Source organism: Protopterus annectens, chromosome 5.part1, assembly GCF_019279795.1.
Source record: "Protopterus annectens isolate FY-2018-M chromosome 5.part1, PAN1.0, whole genome shotgun sequence".
Classification (NCBI taxonomy): domain Eukaryota; kingdom Metazoa; phylum Chordata; order Ceratodontiformes; family Protopteridae; genus Protopterus; species Protopterus annectens.
Window position 1 is genome coordinate 332,367,613 of NC_056736.1, and position 27,500 is coordinate 332,395,112.

A 27,500-nucleotide genomic window follows, 5' to 3' on the forward strand; every position below is an offset into this window, starting at 1 on the left:
ATATATACACATACATACACTAACACACACACACACACACACACACATATATATATATATGTATGTATATATATATATATATATATATATATATATATATATATACACACACACACACACACACATATATATATATATATATATATATATATATATATATATATATATATATATTTTATATGCTACATCTAAAGAAATCCCAATCCTTCCGCACCATACGATCCAGTGACCTCAACCTGATTACCACAATCAACAGAACGTGCTCATTGGACAGGTTCATAACCCAGAAACTGCCTTTGCTATGGAATAGACTTCCCATACATGTTAAACAGAGCACCTCACTGGCCCTCTTTAAGAGAACCCTTGATGTGTGGATGGGAAATAGAAAATTCACCCTAAGGATCACTCCAGTAGCTCTACTCGACAGAGGCACTGGAAAGGTTGGGTGGCACAATGTCTGGGTAATCCTATGGGCTAGGTTTGTAAAAGCTCCAACACCTATGAACCTATATATGTGTGTGTGTGTGTGTGTGTGTGTGTGTGTGTGTGTGTGTGTGTGTGTGTGTATATATATATATATATATATATATATATATATATATATATATATATATATATATATATATATATATATATATATATATATATATATATATATATATATATATATATATATATATATATATATATATACACACACACACACACACATGTATATATAGGAAATGCTGATAATGAGCAAATAGCACAAATATCAACATTCATAAGTAAACCTGAAAATATTATCATTACAAGTGTTGACATGCAACTGCATACGCACCAAGCATCAGCCTTGTTGCATAAAAAACTAAAACAAACAATAAACCAAAATTAACATTTTCTGCAGGGGGACTTCCCATGTTGGGGGCTGTGACCCCGCCCTCCTTGCTAATTGTATATAGTGACTCCAAAATTGCTCAATATTGGAGACAGGTCATATCATCCTATACTGAATATTGTGCAGTCTCACACATCTGTTGACTATCTGCCTTGTTGACCAAATTTTGATTACTAAACAAGTATCGACTAACTGTAGCAATGACATTAATTAGAGCTCAGACACACACACACACACACACACACACACACACACACACACACACACACACACACACACACACACACACACACACACACACACACACACACACACACACACACACACACACACAATTCACATGCATCACTTATATGGAAAGTTGAAGGTATGATCAGAAAAAGATCTGGAAAGTAGGTGATTTTGAAGAAAAATGGTGAAGCTTTATTTTTAGATAAGTTGTCAAAAATGCTTGTACTACTGTAAGAATTTATTTTTGCAGAAATGCTATCACCTTGACAAACCGATGGGTAACTCTTAAAAAAAGACTGGATCACAAGAGAAATGAACACAGAATTGACAAGACAAGGATGTACATTAGTGGCTTTGCAGTATAGAATCGTCTTTGTAGTATGTTGCACTGTAATGCATGATTGCTTGTGCAAATCAAATTTCTGGAGTTCAAGTTCACTGGTTATCAGCACATTTGTGCTCAAGTCACCTACTAATAAAGTACCTAACCAGATGATATGTGCAATTTTAAATTTTCACCAATTCCAGTTCCAGCAATACAGGATTTTGAAAAATCTCATTTCATTACATTTCTATCGGGCTATGTTTTTATGTATTGTTGTAATAATTATTGGTTTTCACTCCAAGAAATATGGAGTATTTTGTAGTTAAGTTTGGATTTTTTGTGTGTTAGTGTGTGTGTGTGTCTGTGTGTGTGTGTGTGTGTGTGTGTGTGTGTGTGTGTGTGTGTGTGTGTGTGTGTGTGTCTGTGTCTATGTTTTGGTGGGTTTTCTACCTAAATAACAGTGTTTCACTTCTAAGTTTAGTGTACAACTTTTGTTGCAGTAAAGAGCTACAAACAGAGTGCAGGTATAGCTTCTTGCTTACTAGTGTTTTTTGCTTTTCAACATAGTTATACAAATATTTAAGAAAAGAGATGTGGAAAGAAAACCCCTCACCAGGGGGTCCAAAGGAGGTTGTTTTTTGTGGGTATTGTGCAAATAATTTTGTTTCAAAATTTCACCAGTAGTAGTTTCATTGAAACTAGGTTTTATGTTTCCTAATTGGAATATATGGAAAGTATTATATAAAACTTAAACCGTTTTCATAGCATGCCCATTTGGTTACCAAGTAAATAATAAAGCAAACAGGCCCTTGTTAATGCCATGTCAGGCTACTTGATTTCCTCCCATCTCAACTTATTTTAATGTTTCAATTTCTGAAGTGTTATGTCACAGGTTGAAGCCCCAAGTTCAACACCTGTCAGCACATAGATATCTGTGACCGATGCCATTAAAGAAAGGTTGTATGCAGATGAAAGCAAGCAGTGTACAGAGTCTATTCCCTTATTCCCTTCTATTAAACAAAACTTTACTGAGCGTTTTTTCTGTGAGGCTTATGTGGTATTGTTATCTGTACCTAAATAAAGAACAGACTGTATTTGAAGAATACCACATTGTGATATTTGCTATGTATTTTGTAAAGAACATACCAATACAGTCTATCATGAGGTATAAACAAAAAAGCGCAGCAAAGGAATGGTCAGGATTTATTATTTAAAATACTTGTTTTTGTTTTTATTCTCTCTTTTAAATATACTAAAATGAAGGCGTGTGCTCAAATTAAATCTATCAAAACATCTGACAGTCTGACATCACAGTTTAGATCTTTTACAATATTGTTGATGTAGCAGAAGGAAGGTTAAGTGAAAGGCCATTCTATTTCCAGATGATGCTAGGTATTGCGGGAGAACTGTCTCAGATAAGTGATTATTGGAAATGTGTAATGATTTGATTTTTCTGATAAGAAATAGGAAGTGTAATGCACATATGCATCACCTATGAGTGTACCCAAATACAGTCAGACGGCCCTGAGTATGACATTTTTTTAAATATTTTCTGACAAAACATTTTTGATGCATGGATAACATTTTGATATATAACTGCAGATCATGTGAAGATCTGGGAATTTTGAGTGATGACAAGTTACAGCTTGGCTAACAAGAATTTTAGTGCTGTGATTACATCTCTTAAATCAGGGGCATTAAGTTATCAGAATCAGAATCCATATTTATTCTAAATTAATTTTTCTTTTGGAATATGTTGTGCTGATTTGGACACTTCACTAGAAAAAGAACATTAAATAATGAAAACACAAAATAAAATAACCACATGCCCAAAACATAAAAATGAAGGCGTGTGCTCAAATTAAATCTATCAAAACATCTGACAGTCTGACATCACAGTTTAGATCTTTTACAATATTGTTGATGTAGCAGAAGGAAGGTTAAGTGAAAGGCCATTCTATTTCAGATGAGTGCTGGGTATTGTGGAGAACTGTCTCAGATAAGTGATTATTGGAAATACTGTGTGATTTGATTTTCTGATAAGAAATAGGAGGTGGAGTGTAATGCACATATGCATCACCTATAGGTGTACTAAATACAATTAAGTGACCCTGAGTATGACATTTTTAAATATATTTTCTGACAAAACATTTTTTGATGCATGGATAACATTTTGATATATAACCTGCAGATCATGTGAAGATCTGGGAATTTTAATTATTGACAAGTTACAACGGCTACAAGAGGCCCCAGTGCTGTGATTACATCTCTTAAATCAGGGGCATTAAGTTATCAGAATCAGAATCCATATTTATTCTAAATTAATTTTTCTTTTGGAATATGTTGTGCTGATTTGGACACTTCACTAGAAAAAAATTCTTTCCAGAAAGAGTAAAGATGATCACTTGAGCAGCCTTATATATTTGATTAGAGACCTCATTTTAATGCCGGGGTCATTTAATGATGAATATCTGTGAAGTGTTAATTAGAAAAAGATATTATCCCAAGACTGGTAATGAAGTATAAAAATGTAAGAATAACTGGAGAATATTTTTTTCAGAGAGTGGTATAAAATGGAATATTTTAAGTTACATGAGTCTATCAGACACTCACAACACAAAAATCTGATACATAAATCTGTAACTAGTGAAATGCCTGTTAAGTCTTTGAGTAAGATTGTGTTTATGATTTTATGTTTATAATTATTATGATTATATTTAGTTGTCTTATTATTGTGTTTATGATATGATCATACTTGTGACTATGGCAAGGATCATAAAACCCACAGGCTTTTTACTGGCTTGGTGTATATATATGGAAAGAGTTTAGGTAATTGCAAAGGAGGAGGAAAACATCTAAGGAATTTTCAGATATATTAATTTTACTTGGAATATGTTAGCTGGTTGGACACTTCACTAGAAAAAGAACATTAAATAATGAAAACACAAAATAAAATAACCACATGCCCAAAACATAAGAAATTCTACAGAAAGGAAAAGACTAAAGATGATCACTTGAGCAGCCTTATATATTTGATTAGAGACCTCATTTTAATGTCGGGGTCATTTAATGATGAATATCTGTGAAGTGTTAATTAGAAAAGATATTCAAGGCTGAACTCCAAGACTGGTAATGAAGTATAAAAATGTAAGAATAACTGGAGAATATTTTTTTTCAGAGAGTGGTATAAAATGGAATATTTTAAGTTACATGAGTCTATCAGACACTCACAACACAAAAATCTGATACATAAATCTATAACTAGTGAAATGCCTGTTAAGTCTTTGAGTAAGATTGTGTTTATGATTTTATGTTTATAATTATTATGATTATATTTAGTTGTCTTATTATTGTGTTTATGATATGATCATACTTGTGACTATGGCAAGGATCATAAAACCCACAGGCTTTTTACTGGCTTGGTGTATATATATGGAAAGAGTTTAGGTAATTTAGGAGAAACATCTAAGGTATTTTCAGATATATTAAAAAATGAAAAGGGGTCCAAAATGTTTTGTGGGTATTGTGCAAATAATTTTGTTTCAAAATTTCACCAGTAGTAGTTTCATTGAAACTAGGTTTATAAGCCTTCTAATTGAATACATGCGATGCTATTATATAAAACTTAAACCGTTTTCATAGCATGCCCATTTGGTTACCAAGTAAATAATAAAGCAAACAGGCCCTTGTTAATGCCATGTCAGGCTACTTGATTTCCTCCCATCTCAACTTATTTTTAATGTTTCACTCCCTTCAGTGTTATGTCACAGGTTGAAGCCTCCAAGTTCAACACCCGTCACTAACATAGATATATGTGACCCATGTGCCATTAAAACAGCACAGGTTGTATGCAGATGAAAGCAAGCAGTGTACAGAGTCTATTCCCTTATTCCCTTCTATTAAACAAAACTTTACTGAGCGTTTTTTCTGTGAGGCTTATGTGGTAATGTTATCTTTACCTAAATAAAGAACAGACGGTATCTGAAGAATACCACATTATGATATTTGCTATGTATTTTGAACACAGCATACCAATAAAGTCTATCATGAGGTATAAACAAAAAAGTGCAGCAAAGGAATGGTCAGGACTTGTTATTTAAAATAAGTGTTTTTGTTTTTATTCTCTCATTTAAACATACGAAAATAAAAGCATGTGTTCAAATTAAATCTATCAACACATCTGATAGTATGACATCACAGTTTAGACGTTTTACAATATGTTCATTGTTGATGTAGCAGAAGGGAGGTTAAGTGAAAGGCCATTCTATTTCCAGATGATGCCAGGTATTATGTGTGAGAAGTGATTATTGGAAATGTGTAATGATTTGATTTTTCTGATAAGAAATAGAAAGTGTAATGCACATATGCATCACCTATGAGTGTACCAAAATACAGTTAGATGGCCCTGAGCATGACATTTTTTTTAAATATTTTCTTACAAAACATTTTTGATGCATGGATAACATTTTGATATACAACTGCAGATCATGTGAAGATCTAGGAATTTTGAGTGATGACAAGTTACAGCTTGGCTATCAAGAATTTTAGTTCTGTGATGACATCTCTTAAATCAGGGGCATTAAATTATCAGAATTAGAATCCATATTTATTCTAAATTCATATTTCTTTTGGAATATGTTGTGCTGATTTGGACACATCACTAGGAAAAGAACATTAAATAATAGAAAACACAAAATAAAATAACCATATGCCCAAAACATAAGAAATTCTACATATAGAGAGAGACTAAAGATGGTCACTTGAACAGCCTTATATATTTGATTAGAGACCTCATTTTAATGTCGGGGTCATTTCATGATGAATATCTGTGAAGTGTTAATTGGAAAAGATATTCAAGGCTGAACTCCAAGACTGGTAATGAAGTATAAAAATACAAGAATAACTGGAGAATATTTTTTTCAGAGAGTGGTATAAAATGGAATATTTTAACAGTTACATGAATGTATCAGACACTCACAACACAAAAATCAGATACTTAAATCTATAACTAGAGAAATGCCTATTAAGTTTTTGACTAAGATTGTGTTTATGATTTTATGTTTGTAATTATTATGATTATATTTATGTGTCTTATTATTGTGTTTATGATATTATCATACTTGTGATCATGGTATGTATCATAAAACCCACAGGCTATTTACTGGGTTGGTGTATATATATGGAAAGAGTTTAGGTAATTGCAAGGGAGGAAAACATCTAAGGAATTTTAGATATATTACAAAATTAAAGGAAAAAAATGTCAGAATCTTACATTCCAAACAGTGGTTTAATTGCATTACTAGATAAATCCGCTTTTAGAGAGAAGGTTATACTGCCTCTGTGAGGGTCATTAACAAGGCCAGACCAGAAATTCTGTCATAATTCTGGGTTGCCTTTTGAAAAAAACTTTCCAAATCCAATATGGCAGAAGAGAAAATAGTAATTAATAACAAAGGCTGTAGAAAATTCAAATAATTGCAGTGGCTTATATAGCAGTGTAAGAGGCTCATTAGGTTCTAAATATGTTTATAATGCCAAAAAATCATAAATCTCTGTGTTATAGACTGTCATATCTACACATCACGCAACTGGGTTCTTGCTCCAGGACTAATGCTACAATGTAACGCTGGCTGTGTGCCCACATCTTTTACAAACAGCTTGCTTATTTTTTAGCGCCAGTAGTACCCCAGTATTAGGGAAAGCTGAAAGTGGGTTAATCCAGTTTGACACATTTAGTGCTATTTCTGACATGTCAGATGTGCACATCAGTGAGCTGTGAGAATTAGAAGCTCTTGTATACATCTCTAGAAAATATAGATCTTTCTGGACTGATGCTGAAATAGTGCCTCTTAGTCTATCATATAGGACTACTTTCAGATTACTAGTTGCTGTGTCTTGTTCCACTGCTTGTAGGTATCAAACTTGAACTACATGGAGTTCAACATATGTAGAAATCGAATTCAGAATTGTGGTTCTAGACAGGGATGTTCTCACATTTACTAAATAAATATGCAGCATGTGTAATATTCATACAGAAGAACACACATGGATATGTGAGTCTGTGAGTGAGAGAGAGAGAGCGAGAGTGTGTGTGTGTGTGTATGTGTGTGTGAGAGAGAGAGAGAGTGTGACAGAGAGAGAGAGATAGAAGTAATGTTACTCAAGAGATGAGTAAAATGATGACGGTGGCCAAGGATGAACACAGGATAGCAGCAGATTTCTTCAGCTCCACCAATTTCATTACATTGACAGAATTAGTGCTTAAAAATTAATTCTTAGAGTAATTTTCTTTCTAAATAGAGGTTTGTTTTATGGTTCTTGAACTATATCTAAAAAAGAAAGAAATCTTAATATATTCTATCCAAGAAATTGCTTTGGAAATTTTCCTGTCAGTTTATCAGTCTGAAATGAGTTCAATAAGACAAATTCTCAAGAAGACTCCAGCATCGAAGACTTTTGATCTCGATGAGTTATATTTAGCGACTTACTGCTAAGATAGGATTAAAATCCTACATTCCAGGCAGTGGATTAATTGCATTGCTAGATAAATCAACTTTTAGAGAGAAGGTTACACTGCCTCTGTGAAGGTCATTAGCAAGGCCAGACCAGAAATTCTGTCATAATTCTGGGTTGCCTTATGAAAGAACTTTCCAAATCCAATATGGCAGAAGAGAAAATAGTGATTAATAACAAAGGTTGTAGAGAATTCAAATAATGGCAGTAGCTTATATAGCAGTGTAAGAGGTGCATTAGGTTCTAAATATGTTTATAATGCCAAGAAATCATAAATCTCTGTGTTATAGACTGTCATATCTACACATCACGCAACTGGGTTCTTGCTCCAGGACTAATGCTACAATGTAACGCTGGCTGTGTGCCCACATCTTTTACAAGCAGCTTGCTTATTTTTTAGCACCAGTAGCACCCCAGTATTAGGGAAAGCTGAAAGTGGGTTAATCCAGTTTGACACATTTAGTGCTATTTCTGACATGTCAGATGTGCACATCAGTGAGCTGGCAGTGGGGCTCTTGTACTCCTACATCTCTAGAAAATATAGATCTTTCTGGACTGATGCTGAAATGATGCCTCTGCATCCATTATATGAGACTGCTATTCAGGTCACTAGTTGCTTTCAGTATGCTTGTTCCACTGTTTCTAGGTATCAGAAAAAAGCTTTAACTGGGGAGATCAACATATGTAGAAATCTAAGGCAGAATTGTGGTTCTAGACAGACATGTTCTCACATTTACTTACAAACCACACATACATACATGTGTAATATTCAGAAAAACACACATGGATATGTGAGTCTGAGTGAGAGACAGAGTTTGTGTGTGTGTGTGTGTGTGTGTGAGAGAGAGAGAGAGAGTATGACTGAGAGAGAGAGAGAAATATAGAAGTAATGTTACTCAATAGATGAGTAAAATGATGACGGTGGCCAAGGATGAACACAGGATAGCAGCAGATTTCTTCAGCTCCACCAATTTCATTACATTGACAGGGTTACTTAAAAATTAATTCTTGAAATGATTCTTTCTAAATGGTTTGTTTTATATAGTTCTTGAACTATATCTAAAGAAGGAAATCTTAATAATATTCCTGTCAGAAATTACTTTGGAAATTTTCCTGTCAGTTTATCAGTCTGAAATGAGTTCCAATAAGACAAATTCTCAAGACTCCAGCATCAAGAAAGAACTTCAGTCTCTGATAATTATAGCCCAGCAACTTACTGCTAAGATGGATAAAATGGATGCTAAAATAGACACTTTCTTGAGCAGCCTTATATATTTACTAGGAGACTCCCATTTTAATGTCGGGTCATTTAATGATGAATATCTCATATGTTAATTGGAAAAAAGATGTTCAGGCTGAACTCCAAGACTGGTAATGAAGTATAAAAATACAAGAATAACTGGAGAATATTTTTTTCAGAGAGTGGTATAAAATGGAATATTTTAACAGTTACATGAATGTATCAGACACTCACAACACAAAAATCAGATACTTAAATCTATAACTAGAGAAATGCCTATTAAGTTTTTGACTAAGATTGTGTTTATGATTTTATGTTTGTAATTATTATGATTATATTTATGTGTCTTATTATTGTGTTTATGATATTATCATACTTGTGATCATGGTATGTATCATAAAACCCACAGGCTATTTACTGGGTTGGTGTATATATATGGAAAGAGTTTAGGTAATTGCAAGGGAGGAAAACATCTAAGGAATTTTAGATATATTACAAAATTAAAGGAAAAAAATGTCAGAATCTTACATTCCAAACAGTGGTTTAATTGCATTACTAGATAAATCCGCTTTTAGAGAGAAGGTTATACTGCCTCTGTGAGGGTCATTAACAAGGCCAGACCAGAAATTCTGTCATAATTCTGGGTTGCCTTTTGAAAAAAACTTTCCAAATCAACAGGCAGAAAGAGAAGAAATGAAATGAAATTAATAACAAAGGTTGTAGAGAATTCAAATAATGGCAGTAGCTTATATAGCAGTATAAGAGGTGCATTAGGTTCTAAATATGTTTATAATGCCAAAAATGTAATCTCTTGTTATAGACTGTCATATCTACACATCACGCAACTGGTTTCTTGCTCCAGGACTAATGCTACAATGCAGCACTGGCTGTGTGCTTATCTTTACAAACAGCTTGCTTATTTTACATATGGACCTGCAACAACAGAAGATCCAGATGACAGGCATAGAAGAAGCTGTGAATGACATGGAAAATAAAATACAAGAACAGGAAATCAACATTGAGTTTCTGCTGAAACAAAATACACATTACAAACAAAGCTGATGACCTGGAAAATAGATCTAGGCTAACATTAGGATTTTTGGACTGCCAGAAAAATATTGAAGGTAACAATATTACTTCTTTTTAACAACATAACAACTTGGCTCAGATGACAGGCAGTATTAGGGAAAGCTGAAAGTGGGTTAATCCAGTTTGACACATTTAGTGCTATTTCTGACATGTCAGATGTGCACATCAGTGAGCTGGCAGTGGGGCTCTTGTACTCCTACATCTCTAGAAAATATAGATCTTTGTGGACTGATGCTGAAATGATGCCTCTTGGTCTATCATATGAGACTGCTTTTCAGGTCACTAGTTGCTTTCAGTATGCTTGTTCCACTGTTTCTAGGTATCAAACTTTAACTACAAGGAGATCAACATATGTAGAAATCGAATGCAGAATTGTGGTTCTAGACAGGGATGTTCTCACATTTACTTACAAACCAAACATACATACATGTGTAATATTCATACAGAAGAACACACATGGATATGTGAGTCTGTGAGTGAGAGAGAGAGAGAGCGAGAGTGTGTGTGTGTGTGTATGTGTGTGTGAGAGAGAGAGAGAGTGTGACAGAGAGAGAGAGATAGAAGTAATGTTACTCAAGAGATGAGTAAAATGATGACGGTACTAAGGATGAACATACAGGATAGCAGCAATTTCTTCATTCCACAATTTCATTAATATGAAATTAATTACTTAAAAATTAATTTTGAAGTAATTTTCTTCTAAATAAGTTTGTTTTATATAGTTCTTTGAACTATATCTAAAAGAAAGGAAATCTTAATAATATTCCTGTTGAAATTACTTCAAATTTTCCCAATAGTTTATCAGTCTGAAATGAGTTCCAATACATACAAATTCTCACATCAAGAAAGAACTTCAGTCTCTGATAATTATAGCCCAGCAACTTACTGCTAAGATGGATGGATACTAAATAGACACTTTCATAGAAAAACTACAAAACAAATAGACTGCCAGCATATGGACCTGCAACAACAGAAGATCCAGATGACAGGCATACAGAAGAAGCTGTGAAATTGACATGGAAAAATAAAATACACAAGAACAGGAAAACTGCCCACTGAGTTTCTGCTGAAACAAAATACACATTTACAAACAAAGCTGGATGACCTGGAAAATAGATCTAGGCTAATAACATTATTAGGATTTTGGACTGCCAGAAAATATTGAAGGTAACAATATTACTTCTTTTTAACACATGGCCTCTCTAAAACTTAGATTTACCAGAAGCATTCTCTTTTGCATCGAAGAGACATAGATCTATAGGGGCTAATAATTAATCCTAACAAAACTATCCTAGATCAAGAGAAGTTAGACTTCTATCATCTTTTGATAAAGAGATAATTTTAAATCTGCTTGGGCCAAAGCCCTGTTGTTTAATGAGACAACTGTGCTTTTGACAATGACTATTCTTCCATGGTAATTGCTAAAAAAAGTTTCTTTCACAGAAGCGACTCTCTTTTGCAGTGTCGAGAAGAATATAGATCTATAAGCTAATACTAACTCTAACAAAACTATCCTAGATCGGTTATAGTTAGTTTCTATCATCTTTTGATAAAGAGATGGTTCTTAAATCTGCTTGGGCTAAAGCTCCTGTTAAGTTTAATGAGACAACTGTGCTGTTTTGACAATGACTATTCTTCCATGGTGAATTGCTAAGAGAAAAGTTTTCTACTTACTAATAAAGGGGGAGCTTAAAAGCACAGTTTAATACCTTCCTGTTTCCTGCAAGCTTAAAATCTTCCTTCCTGATGGTCCCTAGGTCTTGATGATTTCCAGACTCTGCTGCAGGGAGCTCTTTGCATCGAAGAGCACATAGATCTATATAGCTAATACTAACTCTAACAAAAACTATCCTAGATCAGTTATAGTTAGATTTCTATCATCTTTTGATAAAGAGATGGTTCTTAAATCTGCTTTGGCTAAAGCTCCTGTTAAGTTTAATGAGACAACTGTGCGTTTTGACAATGACTATTCTTCCATGGTAAAAAATACAAGGAGCAAAAAAAGTTTTTGGATAAAAGAAGGAAGGAAGGTAAGAGAAGTAAGATGGGCTAGTTCTTCATTAAAAGAGAGATTTGGCAGCTGAGCTTCCTGGAGACTTCCAGAGAAGAAAGAGACTAAAAACAAATGATTTGTTATATGTTTTTTCTCTCTCATCATTTAGTTCATTATTAATGCTTTTTAGATATAGTTCTGCAAAAAAATACCAAATATTTCTTCCTGATGGTCCTAAGGTCTTCGAAGGATTTAGACTCTGCTTTACTGTTTGTCAAAGAAAAAAAGGATTTTGGATAAAAATAGAAGAAATGGAATGGGCTAGTTCTTCATTAAAAAGAAGCTGGATGACCTGGAAAATAGATCTAGGCGCAATAACATTACGGATTTTTGGACTGCCAGAAAATATTGAAGGTAACAATATTACTTCTTTTTTTAACAACATGGCTCCTAAAACTTTAGATTTACCAGAAGCATTCTCTTTTGGTGTCGAAGAGCACATAGATCTATAGCGTACTAACTCTAACAAAACTATCCTAGATCAGTTGTAGTTAGATTTCTATCATCTTTTGATAAAGAGATGGTTTCTTAAATCTGCTTGGGCTAAGCTCCTGTTAAGTTTAAATGAACAACTAATAACGTTTTGACAATGACTATTCTTCCATGGTAATTGCTAAAGAAAAGTTTTTCTGCCACTAATAAGGAGCTTAAAAAAGCTGATTTAATCAAAGTTACCCTCCTGAAGACTTCAGAGAAGAAGAAGAGACTAAAAAACAAAATGATTGTTATATGTTTTTTTCTCTCTCTACTATCATTTTAGTTCATTATTAATCTTTTTGAATATAGTTCCTGCATTTCCAGAGTTTCACAACATTTTGCAGCACTTAATCAAAGTTATTCCTCCTCTATGTGCAAAGAAAGGTTTTGTTTCAATCCAGTCAAAATGCCTGGAGGATTTAACAATGGCAGGCTGTGACCTGGATTTGTTTTTCTTCTGGAAAAAGTGCAAGGCTAGTAATTTGATACATTCTTCTATTCACCTTTTTTTTTCTCTTCTGTTTCCTGCCAAGCTTAAAATCTTCCCTTCCTGATGGTCCCTAGGTCTTCGATGATTTGAACTCTGCTTTTACTGTTTTGTCAAAAGAAAAAAGGATTTTGGATAAAATAGAAGAAATGGAATGAGCTAGTTCTTCATTAAAGGGTAGCAAGAAGCTTCCTGGAAGACTTCAGAAGAAAGAAGAGACTAAAAAACAAATGATTTGTTATATGTTTTCTCATCATTTTAGTTCATTATTAATCTTTTTGAATATAGTTCCTGCATTTCAGAAAGCCACAAATATTTTGGAAAGATTTAATCAGTTGTCTCTATGTGCAAAGAAATGTTTTTGTTTCATAACCCAGTCAAAATGCCTGAGGATTTAATGGCGAGCTGTGACTCGATTTGTTTTCTGCGAAAAAGTAAGGTTAGTAATTTGATACATTTTTTCTATCTTTACCTTTTTTTCTTCCTTCTTCTTTTATTATTTTCTTTGTTTAAACAATGACATTCTATTTAGATTGTCTTAGTGGGTAAAAAAATTGGGGGAGGGCAGGGAGAGAACAGTAATAAAAATATCATTAATAGAATAATAACATATTTATTTCTAGTAAAGGTTTATAGGATTCTTCAAATGCTATTTCTAATTATACTTCTTGATTATACTGCTTATGCTTTGTTTTGTAAATAATCTGTCATGCTTTAACTAATAATAATCAGAACTAAATAAGAGTAAATAATATGTTTTATTTTTAACTCTATTAATATAAACAGTAAGTAACATTCCATTTTAACCAGTCAAAATGACATCTCATTTAGATTATGTAGTGGGTAAGCAGGTGGAGGGCAGGGGAGAACAGTAATAAAAATATCATTAATAACAACATATTTATTCTAGTAAAAGTTTATAAGTTCTCTTCAAATGCTATTCTAATTCATAATTTCTCTTGATTATACTGCTTATGCTTGTTTGTAAATAACTGTCATCATGCTTTAACTAATAATAATCAGAACTAAATAAGAGTAAATAATAGGTTTTATTTTTTAACTCCATTAATATAAAACAGGCAACATCCTTCAAATCTATTTAATTATACTTTCTTGATTATACTTATGCTTGTTTGTAAATGTCTGTCATTAACAACAATAATAATCAGAACTAAATAAGAGTAAATAATATGTTTTGTACTTTAACTCTATTAATATAAACAGTAAGTAACATTCCATTGTATATAGCTTTTACAGCTACAGCTTCTCTTACATTTTTTTTTATTTCTCTGCCTCACCCTTATTATTTTTTTTTACTCTCTTTCTTTTCCTTTATTAATATATAGAAATGCTTTGACTGGATAAGTACAGTGGAATAATAGGATTTGTAAGAAAATCTGAGTTGGGAGAAGAATGCTGAGTTTTTACTTGTTGGTAATTTTGAGTTTCAATTCCACCTGCATAGGAGGCTGATGATCTGTGGAATACATTGTGGAGGTCTTGTCATGTTTAGGATGCATTTACACTGCTAAAATGAATGTTTGTCACTGGTTTTTAATAAGTTTCCCGCCAAAATGTTAAGAGAGACAATCTGGATGTGGGCTGTCTCAACAATGCCCTTGAGTTACCTTCAGAATCTTCTTCAAATCACAGAATTCCTCACAGAGAAACTGAAAGCAGTTAGTATAAAATACTGATTAAGGTTATCACACTGACACAATTCACAGATTCAGGAAAAATACTCTGTTCATAAAATATGTAGTTATAATGAGTTTAAATTATGTATGCTCTTTGTAGTAAGCAAATGTCTTATTTTAGAAGGCATACTCTCTTTTTCTTTTCTTTATTAATATATAGAAATGCTTTTGACTGAGTGGAGCACAGTGAATAATAGAGTTATGAAAATTAGGTTAGGAGAAAGAATGCTGGGATTTACTATTACTTGTTGGTAATTTGAGTTTAATTTCACTTGCATAGGGCTATGATGATCTGTAGGAATACATTGTGGAGTTCTGTCATGTTTAGATGCATTTACACTGCTAAATGAATGTTTGTCACTAGTTTTAATAAGTTTCCCTTAAAATGTTAGAGAGACAATCTGGGATGTGACATCTTATACTGTGCCCTTGAGTTGCCTCAGAATCTTCCAAATCACAGAGATTCTCACAGAGAAACTGAAAGCAGTTAGTATAAGCATTGACAAGGTTATCACACTGACACACCACAGATTCAGGAAAAATACTTCCTGTTCATAAAATATATCTCAGTTATAATGAGTTTAAATTATGTAGTTTCTTGTAGTAGAAGTAAATGTCTTATTTTTTAGAGGCATAAAAGTGACTTATTTATTTAAATGTTTTTGAAAATCTATAACATGACATAATAATCTATGTTAAAAATTTGTATTTCCAAACATATACTTTACTATAACTCATTTAATTCATCTGATTGATGACATAAATAATCTTATAACTCTATTCTGGAAAGAAATGTCATGTATTATATTTTAAAGCAGTAGAGTTAGCATGATTGTAAAATCTGAGGATTTACCAATATGTGTACATGCATTATTTTGTATAAAACAGACAGATTTATTCTAGGACAACAAGTAGGACAGTGCTCTACAAGGCACAACTCAGTGAATCGAATATATATATGTGTGTGTGTGTGTGTGTGTGTGTGTGTGTGTGTGTGTAGCCAATGTGTGTGTGTGTGTGTGAGTGTGATGGCTTTTTTTTTCTGAGAATCTGCACTTAACTATCTAATATGATTTATAATAATTTCTATGAAAAATGATATTTGTCCACTAGTTTTAATTCTATGTAGTGGTAAAGGGTGGGGAGGGCAGGAGAGAATGTGCAATAAAAATATCATTAATAGAATAATAACATATTTATTTCTAGTAAAAGTTTATAAGTTCAAATGCTATTTCTAATTATATCTGATTGTCATCGTAAATAATCTGTCATGCTTTAACTAATAATAATCAGAACTAAATAAGAGTAAATAATATGTTTTATTTTTAACTCTATTAATATAAACAGTAAGTAACATTCCATTGTATATACTTCTTACAGCTTTCTCTTACATTTTTTATTTCTGGCCTCAATTCCCTTTTATTTTCTACTCTCTTTCTTTCTTTTATTAATATATAGAAATGCTTTTGACTGAGGGCACAGTGAATAATAGGATTTGTATATGAAAACTGAGTTGAGAAGAATGCTGAGTTTTATTACTTGTTGGTACCTTTGAGTTTAATTTCACTCTGCATAGAGGCTGTGATGATCTGTGGAATACATTGTGGAGGTTCTGTCATGTTTAGGATGCATTTACACTGCTATGTTTTGAGTTTCCGCCAAAATGCTCTTAACAGCAGCATAATAATCTGTGTTAAAAAATTTGTATGTTCCAAACATATACTTTAGCTCATATAACTCATTTAATTCATCTGATTGACAAACATAAATAATCTTATAACCTATTCTGGAGAAGAAATGTCACAAGTGTGATATATTTTGGGAAGCAGTAGGTTAGCATGATTGTAAAAATCTGGCTACCAATATGCCTGCTTTTACCATTTTGTATAAAGCAGACAGATTTCATTCTAGGACAGCAAGTAGGACAGTGCTTTGCCAAGTTTTCAATAACCTGGGATGTGGGCAGTGAGATCAGATATATATATGTGTGTGTGTGTGTGTGTGTGTGTGTGTGTGTGTGTGTGTGTGTGTGTGTGTGTGAGGCATGGCTTTTTTTTTCTGAGAATCTGCATTAACTATCTAATATGATTTATAATAATTCTATGAATACAATATTTTACCTCATTGACAAATGAATGTTTGCCACAAGTTTTTAATAAGCTCGCCAAAATGTTAGAAAGGGAGACAATCTGGGATGTGGGCTGTCCTTGTGCATAATGTTCATGAGTTTCCCCAGAAGCTTCACTCACAGAATTTCACAGAGAAACTGAAAGCAGTTAGTATAAACATTTTACAAGGCTATCAAGACTGACACACCACAGATCTACAGGAAAATACCAACCATAAAATATGCGTCAGTTATGATGAGTTTAGATGATGTAGTTTCTTAGAAGGGGCAAGCATCTTATTTTAGAAGGTATAGAAAATAACCATTTATTTAAATGTTTTGAAAAATCTACTTCTAATAGTAGCATAATAATCTGTGTTAAAAAACTTGTGTCACCAAAATGTTAAGGGGAGACAATCCTGGGATCTTCGATAATGTTCATGAGTTTCCCAAAACAAGATATACACCGACAGGCTGTCTTATGCACAATGCCCTTTGAGTTACCCTCAGAATCTTCAAATCACAGAATTCTCACAGAGAAACTGAAAGCAGTTAGTATAAACATTGACAAGGCTATCTCACTGAACGAATTTCACATCACAGAAAAGCATCAGAGAAACTGAAAAGCAGTTAGTATAAAGCATTGACAAGGTTATCACACCATACTATCATGTCAGTTATAATGAGTTTAAATTATGTAGTTTCTTGTAGTAAGTAAATGTCTTATTTTAGAAGGCATAAAAATGAAACATTTATTTAAATGTTTTGAAAATCTACTTAACAGCAGCATAATAATCTGTGTTAAAAATTTGTGTTCCAAACATATACTTACTATAACTCATTTAATTCATCTGATTGACAAACATAAATAATCTTATAACTCTATTCTGGAAGAAATGTCATGTGATATATTTTAAAGCAGTAGGTTAGCATGATTGTAAAATCTGGTTACCAATATGTGTTTGCTGTGCATTATTTTGCATAAAGCAGACAGATTTTATTCTAGGACAGCAAGCAGGACAGTTTCTACAAAGGCACAACTCAGAGATCAGATATGTATATGTGTGTGTGTGTGTGTGTGTGTGTGTGTGTGTGTGTGTGTGTGTGTTTGTGTGTGTGTGAGTGTGATGGCTTTTTTTTCCTGAGAATCTGCATAACTATCTAATATGATTTATAATAATTTCTATGAATACAATATTTTACTCTATTGACAAAATGAATGTTTGCCACAAGTTTTAATAAGTTTCCCACAAATGTTAAGGGAGACAATCTGGGATGTGGGCTGTCTCATGCATAATGTTCATGAGTTTCCCACAAGGTTATCACTGACCCACCCACAGAATTTTCGAGAAGAAAAGTATATGTCATGTGGATATATTTTAAAAGCTGCAGTAGCTCATGATTGTAAATCTACAATGTGTTTGCTGTGCATTATTTTGTGGTGCAGAGCAGACAGATTTATCCTAGGGACAGTGCTAGATTGTGCCTTACAGCACAATGCAGTGAGATCAGATATATGTATGTATATATGTATATGTATGTACATACATATATATGTGTGTGTATATATATATATATATATGTATATATATATGTGTGTGTGTGTGTGTGTGTGTGTATGTGTGTGTCTGTATGTGTGTGTGTGTATGTGTGTGTGTATGTATATATGTGTGTATATATGTGTGTATGTCTGTGTGTGTGTGTGTGTGTGTGTATGTGTGTGTGTGTGTGTGTGTGTATGTATATGTGTGTGTGTGTGTCTGTGTTTATGTGTGTGTGATGGCTTTTTAGGTAATAACGAGTATGTTTCTGAGAATCCACAACTATGCACACATGATTTATAATAATTTTATGAATACATTTTACTCTATTGACAATAATGAGTTTAAGCAAATGCATATACAAACAATTCAAGATTTTTTGGAAGCCAAGCTGATAGAATCTCACATGACAAAAAATAGATGCATCTAATGCTTGTAATGTCTGAATCATATTAGCCAAAGCTTTTGATTACTCTGTTCATAAAAAACATTGACAAGGTTATCACTAATTGACACACCACAGATTCAGGAAAATACCTATTCTCATAAAATATGTCAGTTATGATGAGTTTAGATGATGTAGCTGTCAGTTATCAGTTAGCAGTGAGTTTAGATGAAGTCTTAGTTCTTGTAGCAATGAGTTTAAAATATTTTCCTCCTTGGATTTCTCAGAACATAGAAGGCATAGAGGCATAGAAAAATGAATCATTTAAAATTTTTTTTGAAAGGCATATCTACTTAACAGTAGCATAATAATCTGTGTTAAAAACTTGTGTCACAAACAAATACTCTTACTATAACTCATTTAATCTCATCTGATTGGACAAGCAAATAATCTTATAACTCTATTCTGGAAGAAATGTCATGTGATATATTTTTAAAGCAGTAGGTCAGCATGATCAGAAAATCTGGTTACTAATATGTGTTTGCTGCATTATTTTGTATACGACATTCATTCAGGGACAGCAAGTAGGATTGTGCTCTACAGACACAACTCAGTGAGATCCATGCTGGCGGCATGTATGTGTGTGTGTGTGTGTGTGTGTGTATGTGTGTCTGTATGTGTGTGTGTGTATGTATGTATATATGTGTATGTGCTATGTATGTATAAAGCGTAGTGTGTGTGTGTGTGTGTGTGTGTGTGTGTGCATGTATATGTGTGTGTATATGTATGTGTGTGTCTAGCCATGTGATGGCTTTTTTTTTTTTTTTTTTTTAGGCAATAACCAGGTGTTTCTTGAGAATCTGCATGTGTGTGTGTGTGTGTGGATGTGTGTGTGTGTGTATATGTGTGTGTGTATATGTATGTGTGTGTCTGTGTTTATGTGTGTGATGGCTTTTTTTTTAGGTAATAGCATAGGTGTTTCTGAATCTACATAAATGCAATATGATTTAAATGTTTTGAAAATCTACTTAACAGCAGCATAATAATCTGTGTTAAAATTTGTGTTCAAACATATACTTTACTATAACTCATTTAATTCATCTGATTGACAAACATAAATAATCTTATAACTCTATTCTGGAAGAAATGTCATGTGATATATTTTAAAGCAGTAGGTTAGCATGATTGTAAAATCTGGTTACCAATATGTGTTTGCTGTGCATTATTTTGTATAAAGCAGACAGATTTATTCTAGGGACAGCAAGTAGGACAGTGCTCTACAAAGGCACAACTCAGTGAGATCAGATATATATATGTGTGTGTGTGTGTGTGTGTGTGTGTGTGTGTGTGTGTGTGTGTGTGTGTGTGTGTGAGTGTGATGGCTTTTTTCTGAGAATCTGCATAACTATCTAATATGATTTATAATAATTTCTATGAATACAATATTTTACTCTATTGACAAAATGAATGTTTGCCACAAGTTTTAATAAGTTTCCCGCCAAAATGTTAAGGGAGACAATCTGGGATGTGGGCTGTCTCATGCATAATGTTCATGAGTTTCCTCAAGCTTCACTCACAGAATTTTTAAGAGAAACTGAAAGCAGTTAGTATAAACATTGACAAGGTTATCACACTGACACACCACAGATTCAGGAAAAATACTCTATTCATAAAATATGTCAGTTATGATGAGTTTAGATGATGTAGTTTCTTGTAGCAAGTAAATATCTTATTTTAGAAGGCATAGAAAATGAATCATTTATTTAAATGTTTTTGAAAATCTACTTAACAGTAGCATAATAATCTGTGTTAAAAAACTTGTGTCACAAACAAATACTTTACTATAACTCATTTAATTCATCTGATTGACAAGCATAAATAATCTTATAACTCTATTCTGGAAGAAATGTCATGTGATATATTTTAAAGCAGTAGGTCAGCATGATTGTAAAATCTGGTTACTAATATGTGTTTGCTGTGCATTATTTTGTATAGAGCAGACAGATTTATTCTAGGGACAGCAAGTAGGATTGTGCTCTACAGAGACACAACTCAGTGAGATCAGATATATATGTATGTATGTATATATATATATATATATATGTATATACATATATATATGTGTATGTATGTATGTATATATATATATATGTATATATATATATGTATGTGTGTGTGTGTGTGTGTGTGTGTGTGTGTGTATGTGTGTGTCTGTATGTGTGTGTGTGTGTATGTATGTATATATGTGTATGTGTATATGTATGTATGTGTGTGTGTGTGTGTGTGTGTGTGTGTGTGTGTGTGGATGTGTGTGTGTGTGTATATGTGTGTGTGTATATGTATGTGTGTGTCTGTGTTTATGTGTGTGATGGCTTTTTTTTTTTTTTTTTTTTTTTTTAGGTAATAACGCAGGTGTTTCTGAGAATCTGCATAACTATGCAATATGATTTATAATAATTTTTATGAATACAATATTTTACTCTATTGACAATAATGAGTTTAAGTAAATGCGCATATACAAACAATTCAAGATTTTTTTGGAAGCTGTTGATAGAATTCACATGACAGAAAATAGATGCATCTTAATGCTTGTAATGTCTGAATCATATTAGCCAAAGCTTTTGATTTAAATGAATGTTAGAACATAATTTTCTCTCCTCTTGATTTCTAACATTAAGATTATTTGAATGCTATTAGAATACAAGTGTTATATATTACATATATTTATATAATAGTATGAACAGTTTTTTAAAAAGAAAAGAAAAAAAAAAAAGAAAAAAGTTTATTTTAGTTTATATGATGCTGTTTTACCAAATGTGTAGTTTTGTCTTGATAGATAATTGAATTGAAAACTGTTAACCTCAGTTAAATATAACTAGTATTAAATTGATAAGGTGGTAGCTGAGGTACTGCTGCTTAGGGTAGGGGGTTAACTTGAGTAGTAAATACTGCTCTAAGTTGGAGTTTTCAACTCCAGGCGGGATGCAAGGTTTAATCCTTACATTATTTTCACTTGTTCATTGTTATATGTATATAGTTTTGACATCCACAATATATTTTGTACACTCATTGTCACTACAAACAAAATTGAATCCTATACAAAATCCCATAAGAGATTTAATAAATACAGCTATATTTAAAGGTACACCTAAAAGAGGAGATGTAACATTATTTATCTGGTTATTTGTTATTTCGATCATAAGATTCTTGAGTTTTAAAAATGCCAAATGACATCTTTAAAAGGAATTTCTTTAAACATTAATGGATTGAATAATCCGTGTAAAGGGCAAGCCTAATAAGATACATTAATCTACACAAGGCCAATCTAGTCTTCCTGCAAGAAACCCATCTCTTGAAAAAAGATATTGATAAACTAGCCACTAATAAGTATACAGTATTGGTTAGTTCAGAGCACACTCAGAAAAAGAGAGGAGTGGCTATTTTATGGAATAAAAGTATGCTCATTCCTAAAACCATTAAGTCTTATCAGGATGACAAAGGAATGTTTTGTATGGTTACAATACAAATTAATGGGAAGACTTACACTTTAATTAATGTATATTGGATACCTGGAATTGGTATTAATACAGTGAAACATCATATTGATAAGATCATATCATTCTCTATAGGGGATATTATTTTAGCTGGTGATTTTAATTGTATACTGCATGAAAGTGATACTACCACTATAAAGAAAAGAAGAATTACATCTAATGCAAAACATTTAAATGATTTTGCTAATTCTTATCATTTGAATGATATTAATAATCAGATAGAGTCAAAATCATTACCATACACCTTTTTTCTAACAGATACAAAACTTATTCAAAAATAGATAGGGTCTTTATTTCTAACCAGATGGTAACAGATTTAATTAATTCCAAAATCATTTCATGTCCTATATCTGATCATAACTCAATTGTTTTTGAATTCATGATAAAAATACTCATAATGTTCAGATCAAAAGGATACCAGCATACTTAACTCAGCTAAAAGACTATAAAGAATATATACTTTCAGAAGTACAACATTTTCTAGACATAAATAATACTCCTGAAGTCTCCATTGTCTATGTTTGGGATGCCTTAAAATCATATCTATATGGACAAAGTATCAGATGGTATAATAACAAAAGGAAATCTTGGGATAAGGAATTGTTAGATATTCAAAGTAAACTGGACTCTTATAAGCATAATAATAAAAAGAAAATATTATGGACAAGAAAGTTATTGAAGAAATAAACAAACTAAATGAGAAATACAAAGAAATTTTAACTCATAAAGTTAAAATAACTTTAGAGAAATACAAGTTTTGTCTTATTCAATAAGCCCCAAATACTTACATAGACTTAAAAATAAAACAAAAGATTGAATAAACAAAACCATATCAAAGAAATCTTTTCTCTAAGGAAAAGAAGAATGTTTCTAGTATACCAGAAATACTGGGCGGATTTAGAAATCACTTTCACAAGATTAACCATAACAACATTAACATGGAACCTAAAGATAAAATAAAGGAGTTTATAACCACAAACATGAATAAAAAGCTTAACAAACAACAGATTAAACTATTGGACAAGAGTATTTCATATACAGAAGTTATTACACAAATAAATAAGCTTAAATCAAACAAAGCACCGGGTAATGATGGTATTATACCAGAGATATATAAAATCCTTTCTAAAACTACATATTCATTAATACATAAGGTTTTTATTCTGGCCCAAACTGAGTTAATAACCCCCCCCATCTTGGCAATATACATTTATTTCACCAATTTTAAAACCTAATAAAGATCCAACTAGATGTTCTTCATATCGACCCATCTCATTACTTAATGTTGATTATAAAATGTTTATGAGTATTTTTGCTGATAGATTGAAGACAATTATCCCGGCATTATAGACATAGATCAGACGGGCTTCATTGTAAATAGAAATACTTTTGATAATATAAGAAGAACTTTAACATTAATTGATTTTGCAAATAGGAAAAAGAAAGATTTAACACTTATTAGTCTTGATATAGGTTCAGCATTTGATTCAGTAAGTTGGGACTATCTGTTTACCTTACTGAAATGCACAAATTTCTCTGATGCATTTGTAAATTTAATTGAGCATTTATACAAAGGCTGGCTTATATTAAGGTAGGAACATATGTTTCACAAAAATACCCATTCTTAAAGGTACAAAGCAAGGATGTCCACTTTCTCCACTATTATTCACTTTAGTAATGGAGCCTTGGGCTAATTTGATTAGAAACAGTACTGACATAGAGGGTTTTGAAATAGAAGAAAATACAACATCAAAAATTCAACTTTTGCAGATGATGTTCTAATTACATCAGCAGGATCTAATTCTTCTATGCAGTCTTTATTTGATAAAATGATGAATTTTAAAAGTATTTCTGGTTTAATATTCAATGAAGAAAAACTAAAATACTACCTATATATACACGAAAAATACTCTCATTAGTGATTTTACTAAATATGTACCCAACTCAGGTCAGATAACTTATTTAGGTATAATACTATCTAAAGATATTAAATCTATTATATATAATAACTATAATACCTGTTTTCTTAATATACAAAATCTTTTTAATACCTGGAATAATATGTTTTTACTATGGAGGAGAGACTTACAATTATTAAAATGATAATATTCCCCAAGATTTTATACTTAATACAATCAATAATACTTTCACCTACAAAAATAACTATCAAGAAACTGAATACACTAATGTTAAATTTCTTATGGGCACCTAATAGACCTAGGATTGCATTAAAGAAACATACTAATAGCTGGTCTCAAGGGGGTATTTCTTTTCCAGACTTTAATTTATATATTATCTCTTCTATTATAAAAGTTATTACTTTATTAATAGATCGGTCATATGTAAAATGGAAAGATTATTGGGAGCTAATTAGTATGCACTTCATGAAAATCTCCTTAACACATAAAAATATGATTATAAATAACTCCATGTTGTGGTTGCTAAAGGAATTTTGTACTTCACCTATTACACCTAAACATATGGTCTGTTACCCATTAAATATTATTATTAGCTATAACTTTATATTCATGCACCCTAAGTATAGGGAATGGAATTTTATTGTATTCCCTATAATTTATACTCAGGGTATGCTTATGTCATCTACTTCTGAAGGAGCTCATTTAGCTATAGATAATAATCTAAAGTACTGGTATCAGCTGATATCTGATAATAAAGTTAAAAATCTAGATTTCTTAAAACAAGAATTTGATCTAAGAGAAACTTGCTGGTTAGAGGTTCAGATCTTTAGACAACATCTCATTGATAGAATAGATCTAATGTCTATAACAGTTAAAGAATCTATTCCAAAACTGATTGATTACTTGATAATAAATTTACAGCATAAAGTTTCTGATAAAGGTAAACTTTCATATATACATAAAATTATTAGACAAGAAACTTTTACAATGTAGATTCATACTGGAATTATTTCACCTCTATTAATGGGGACCCACCAACTCAACAAGATAAACAATATATATTGGAATCTGCTTATAGAACTACATCTTCCATTGTCTGGAGACTTTATACATGGAAATTTTTACATAGATCTTTTATACACCTTTGATGATGAATAAAATTAATAATAAAGATAATCTATGTAAGAGATGTAATGTAGAAATTAATGCTGACTGGGCTCATATGTTTTATGACTGTATGAAGTTGAAAGAATACTGGAAGTCAATTAATGAATTTTGCAGGCTCTTTATACAGATAATTTCATTATTTTTAAGTCTCTTATATTATTCAACACACCTGTACCTCAATGTGTTAAAAAGATTAAGCTTCCTTGTTATGGTCTATCCTAGCAGTGGCTAGGAAAATAATAACTAGAAATTGGATTTCAGATACACCTCCTTCGTTCAATGAATTTAAAAATGTTATGAATATAATGTGTCATATGGAAATAAGCACAATTAGAATGAGAACAACTAGAAAAACATCACGTTTTATTGTATGGGATAATTTACAAAATTTGTTAAAAAAATTCTAATTTCAATAGCACAGTATTTTAGTTTAATTAATTGATCTGATTGTAGTGGATGTCTTTGTAAATACTTTAGTTGTTTTGTTGAATATTATAATAATACCTATTTTAATTATTTGTATAAAATTGTTATGATATTTCTCTTATATGTTAAAACAATAAACTTGTTTTGAAAAAAAAAGAGATGAGTAAAATTCCTAGTGGGGACTGTTGTCATAGAGTCTTAGGTTCATTGGTACTTACTAGACTATTGATCTGTGAAGATGTTTGGACACCTAGCCTTACATTTCCATGGTAGTTTTACCCCTCATATTTTGTGTACAAGTAACTCAGGGACAGGCAGAAGAAGAATATGCTGCAACATTTACATGTTGACCTTGTCCATGAGGGAGAAAGGTGCTAAACTGAAGGTGATTCTGGGGTTACCCATCCATATACATTATGTTTGGATAGAGTAAAAGAAGTTCTTTGCTTTAGAGAGAGTGGAGATGGTTCTACAGAGGCAGAATTCTCTGTGGTATATACCTATCCTTCCAGCATATTCTGTTTATGTTGTAGAACAGGTTTAGATCTCCTGAGCATGTGTTTATGCCTCCATTGAGCTTGTTTAGGTATAATTGGTCTGACAGGATTGGGTCTAATGAGGTGCTCTTCGTGAGGCAGAGGTCACTTGACAGTAGCCTATATGATGCAGAGAAAAGTGACTATGGTGTGAGACAGATCACATAGTTAAGATTTAGGCTTGTGTTTTTATTGGTGAGGAAGCACTGTGGTCTTTCTAGTTGTGACAGGTGTTTGTAAAAGTATATGCCAAAATGAACATTATATTCAATTGTCAGCCTGAGTGGCAAGTACAGTGGAATGATTACAACCCTGGACCTTGTTGCTTTACTTTTAGATATAAGCTGTGCAATGAAAAAAGGCTTCCTTACAATACTGGATATGTTGTTATCAAACAAGATTTTGTTGTTGACATAGGTTCCTAGATCCCTAACTAAGATCAGTTTTCAAGGGTGTTTTGTCAATGTGATAGATAGAAGGAGAGTCATGACTGCCAAATAATACGATTATACATTTTGTGGCATTTAGATTTAGTCTATGCTTTTCACAGGGTGTATATCATAATCTTGAAGTCTGTTTACATTTCCTTCTTCACAAGCTATTTGTTTGGGTCTGGCCTTCTTGGAGGATCATGCTGTCTGTGCCGTTTATGATGGCACCAGGTTTGCAGTCTTCCGCAAATTTGTTGAGTCACAAACCCTCAACATTAGCTTTGATCTTTGAGTAGTAAATGCTGAAGAGAATTGACTCAAAGACTGAGCCCTTAACTACACGAGTAGTGACAGGTATTTCAGAGGAGGTGCAGCATCCCACTTTTATTTCTCTGGTTTCATTTGTGAGCCAGTTTGCCATCCATTGAGTTACTTTGGCATATGT

General features: G+C 32.3%; 1 protein-coding gene across 1 annotated transcript in view; it reads right to left on the reverse strand.

Annotated features, from left to right (window-relative positions):
* Positions 1–27,500, reverse strand: part of LOC122803158 (hemopexin-like) — a 68,941-nt gene that overhangs the window by 12,196 nt on the left and 29,245 nt on the right. The window lies entirely within an intron of this gene.